The following is a 5,190-nucleotide window of genomic DNA, read 5'->3' as shown; positions in this document are numbered from 1 at the left end:
GAGAAACATCTATTGTAATTCTGCAAAACGCTTTTATGCAAAATTAACAGCTTTACATCACTCTTCTGAAATTAGCAAAGAACAACATAGAAAACTTTTACCTTTTCTTGAGTATGAACGTGAAAAAGTTGATGTTGTTTCTTATGATTGCGAAAGCACAATTGCTCAATTTGACAAAATACCTGATGATAGATATGCATATGGTATTATCAAAATTGATGAATTTCTGAATGCTGATGAATTGGTTAACATTGTCAATGAAAGTTTGACAAAGAGTGAACAAGTGAAAATCATAAAGAAAACTGAAAATTCAAAGCTTGTTTCTCAATTGAATTATGCTGATATTGATGAAAATTTTGTCACTACTGGAAATGCTGAGAAAGTTCATCCTGATTTTAATAAAATGATTGAAAAAGATAATCAAAAGTCCACAACTGAAGGTTTTTTTCGCAAATCAAAGCACAGAAGAAAACAATTTAACCAAAAATCCTTATGTGTTTCAAAAACAAAAATCAACACAAAAATGGGTGGTTAAAGGTGAAAACTCAAACAAAGTTTTTGGAAAAGATGAAAAATCAAAGGTTGAAGTAAAATTAAATTCTCATGAATTCAAATTGATGGTTGGAAATTTTTCAACAGAAAATAATATTTCAAAAAGAAAAGCAAGAAAAGCAATATTCTGGCAAGTTGTGTCTAATGAAAAATCAAAAGATGAAAAAGAGCAAAATTCAAAAACATCATCAAGTTTTCATAAACAAATCAACTCTGTTGACAAGGTTCCATATGTTCGCAAATATGACAACAAACGAAAATTTGAGAATTCGCAAAAATTTGCAAATAATCAAAAGTTTCACAATGTTGGCAAATTCACGAATACTTCATCAAGTTTGAAGAACTCAACTGAAATCAAAAAGAAATTTTCAGCAAAACAACCAAATTTTCCAAATCCTTCAATATCAAAACCAACCAAAGTTTCATATACAAAAGGAAAATCTGATGTTAAAACGTTCAATCATTGGTTTGAAGGAAAAGCACAGAAATATCAAAATGGAAAATTTCAGAAGAACAAATCAAAAGTGCATTTGAGAAGTATACAAATAATTCTTCAACTGAGAGTACATCATCTAATAATTCGCAAATTCCAGTTCAAAAATGGAAACCAGTTATCAAAAATGCGAATGTTGTGAAGGATAAGGTAACAATTAATGGAAATCCAAAGTTATTGAATGATTATATTTCAAAATCTAGAACTGATGATGTTGATATTATTGATTCAGTAACAAACAAAGTGAAAACATGGTTCTTAAATTCCAAAAATTTGTTTCATTCTACTAATGATGGACCCAAAAAGTCTTGGGTTCCTAAATTTTTTCAATAAATGCAGGTGATATGTGACGAGCAATATGACATGAAATGGTACATTGATAGTGGTTGCTCTCGTCACATGACTGGAAGGAATGAAAATTTGCGAGATTACAGAAGCTTGGAAAATGCTGGAGTTGTCAAATTTGGAAATAATCACAAGTGTCAAGTGAAAGGATATGGGAAAGTTACAAATGGAAACTTCACAGTCAACAGAGTGGCATATGTTGAAGGACTTCAACATAATTTAATAAGTGTATCACAACTTGTTGTGGGTACTGGAAATCAAGTTGTATTCAATGAAGAAGGTAGTGTCATTTCAAATGTCAAGACGAATGAAATACTCCTCAAATCCAAAAGATATGGTGATATGTTTACACTGGACATCAAACCGATTGTGCGAAAACCAGCTGTGTGTTTACTATAAAAAGCATCAAATGATCTTAGTTGGCTTTGGCATAGAAGATTGTCACACTTGAACTTTCGAAATTTAAATAAACTAGTATCTGAAGATTTAGTTCGAGGATTGCCAGTACTGAAATTTGATAATGATACTTTGTGTGCAGCTTGCGAACAAGGAAAACAAAATCGAAAGGGTCATCCGATTGTGATAGATTCAAAAATAGTAGAGCCATTAGAACTTCTTCACATTGATCTATGTGGACCATCAACTGTTGCAACAATAAACAAAAAGCGGTATATTTTAGTTGTTGTAGATGATTTCTCTAGATTCACGTGGGTATTTTTTCTCAGGTTGAAATCTGAAGTTGCTCAGACGATGATTGATTTTATCAAAAAGATTGAAGTTAGTCTGAAGAAGAATGAGCGAAAAATTAAAAGTGATAATGGTTCTGAGTTTAAAAATCAAACTCTTGACAATTTTCTCACAAGCAAAGGCATTTCGCATAATTTCTCATCACCATATACACCACAACAAAATGGTGTAGTTGAAAGAAGAAATCGATCTCTATGCGAAGCTGCCAGAACAATGTTGACATATGCGAATCTACCTCAATATCTTTGGGCAGAAGCTGTGTCCACAACATGTTTTACTCAAAATCGATCATTCATTCATCGAAGATTTAATGTTACTCCATATGAAATAATCAATAATCGGAAACCTAATGTAAAATTTTTTCATGTTTTTGGTTGCAGGTGCTTTATCGTGAATCTAAAAGATAATTTGTCCAAGTTTCAAGCTAAAGCTGATGAAGGCATTTTTTTAGGATAGTCACAAAATTCAGTTGCATACAGAGTGCTCAACAAACGAACAAGAAAAATTGAAGAAACGTTCAATTTAACATTTGATGATTACTATCTTAAACAGATTGATAGTAAATTTGAGAATAAATCAATACTTGTAGATTCACATAATCCAATTGATAATTCTGAAATCAATGATTTTGATTATGACTTGATTTTTGGGATTCCTGACAGGGCCATTAATGCAGAAAGTAATGCTCCTGATAATCAAACATCATAATCTTCAAAACATACTGATGAATCAACAATAACTTGTGAAAGCACATCAGATATTCACAAGGAACAAGAACATTAAGTTGAGGGGGAGCCTTCGCAAAATCAACAAGAACATCAAGTTGAGGGGGAGCCTTCGCAAAATCAACAAGAACATCAAGTTGAGGGGGACCATTTACAAAATCGACACGAATATCAAGATATAGATCATGTTGAGGGGGAGCATGATGAAACAGAGACAATTGATCTTGATAATGATGACGAATTTCATGAAGTTAATGATAATTTTTCTGTTGCAGGATCTGAAAATGAAGATATGTTTGAAGATGCACCATTAGAATTTGATCCAAATTATCCACCACTCGAGAAATGGACAAGAAATCATCCAAAAGAACAGGTAATTGGAAATCTACAAGAAGGTGTGTTGACTAGAGCTCAACTTCGTGCGAAAAATGAGGTACTGAATGCGAACCAAGAACTTTGCATGTTTAATGTTTTTATTTCGAAAATAGAACCAAAAACTGTCAAGAATGCTATGGAACACTCAGATTGGGTTGTTGCTATGCAATCTGAATTGGCAGAATTTGAACGAAACAAGGTTTGGAGATTAGTTTCTAAACCCTCTGATGTTTCAATTGTTGGATTAAAATGGATTTTCAAAAACAAAACCGACAAAGATGGCAATATTATTCGAAATAAAGCAAGATTAGTGGTGAAAGGTTATCCGCAACAAGAAGGCATTGACTATGAAGAAACATTTGCACCTGTTGCAAGACTTGAAGCAGTTCGCATATTTTTAGCCTATGCAGCTCACAAAGATTTTGATGTTTATCAAATGGATGTTAAATGTGCATTCTTAAATGGAAAACTCGAAGAAACAGTGTATGTTGAACAACCACCAGGGTTTGTAAACAGTGAGTTTCCTGATCATGTATATGTCCTTGACAAAGCTGTATATGGGTTAAAACAAGCACCAAGGGCCTGGTACGCAACACTTACAAATTTCTTAAAACAATCTAAATTTAAACAAGGATCAGTTGACCCCACATTATTTCGCAAGAAAGTTGGGTGTCATCTAATGCTTGTTCAAATTTATGTTGATGATATTATCTTTGGTTCAACTGATCCAGCACTGTCAATTGAATTTGAAAATTTAATGAAAAGTCAGTTTGAAATGAGCATGATGGGAAAAATTAATAATTTTTTTGGTTTAAATATAAGGCAGAACAGAGAAGGAATCTTAATCAATCAAGAAAAATATACGAAGAACTTACTTGAAAAGTTTGGAATGATCAATAGCACAAAGCTCAGAGTACCTATGGCAGTGGGAACAAGACTAACTCCTTCGTTAGATGCTCCTGCTGTTGATCAAACACTGTATCGTAGCATGATAGGGTCTTTATTGTACTTAACTGCAAGTAGACCTGATATTATGTTTTCGGTTTGTTGTTGTGCTAGATTTCAAGCTAATCCAAGAGAGCCTTATTTGATTGCAGTGAAAAATATTTTTCGATATCTCAAGGGAACTGTTTCTTTAGGACTATGGTATCCTGCGAAAACAGGATTCTTCATTCAAGCTTTTTCAGACTCAGATCTAGGAGGATGTACTTTGGACAGAAAAAGTACAACTGGTGGATGTCAACTTTTGGATGGAAAGTTAGTGAGTTGGCAATCAAAGAAACAAACTTGTGTGGCTATATCAACCGCTGAGGCAGAATACATATCTACAGCTGCTTGTACTTCGCAAATTATCTGGATTCAGAGTCAACTTTGTGATTATGCAATCAACATGAAAAAGATTCCTTTGTATTGTGATTCGCAAAGTGCAATTCGCATCTGTCACAATCCAGTACAACACTCAAAGACAAAACACATTGCTCTTCGATATCATTTTATTAAAGATCATGTGGAAGATGGAAATATTGAAATTCATTTTGTCAAAACAACTGAACAACTTGCTGATATTTTTACAAAACCTCTTGATGAAAAATCCTTTGTTCGAATTTTAGCAGGTTTGGGGATGATTAATGCGAATTCAATTTTGTTAACAGAAGAGTAAAAGCTTTGTTCAGCAGCTTAGAGTCGACATCATTCAGAGGTTACTGTTCATTCAGAACGCTTCGCATGACTTCACAACCACAATTTTTCGCATCTGGTTCCAAAATACTATGGTAAGGTTTACGCTTAATGTTTTAGTTATGAAAAATCAAAAATCCAAAAAGATTTTATCTTTTGAAAATTTAAAAATCCAAAAAGATTTTTTTTTGTTTGTTCTTTAAATTTGAAAAATTAAAAATATAAAAAGAGTTTATTTGTTTTGTTCTTACGTTTCTTGAAAAATTTCAAAATCAC

This window comes from Lactuca sativa, chromosome 8 (genome assembly GCF_002870075.4).
Source record: "Lactuca sativa cultivar Salinas chromosome 8, Lsat_Salinas_v11, whole genome shotgun sequence".
In the NCBI taxonomy this organism is placed as follows: Eukaryota; Viridiplantae; Streptophyta; class Magnoliopsida; order Asterales; family Asteraceae; genus Lactuca; species Lactuca sativa.
The sequence above is the reverse complement of the archived record's forward strand: the minus strand, read 5'-3'. Positions refer to the sequence as shown.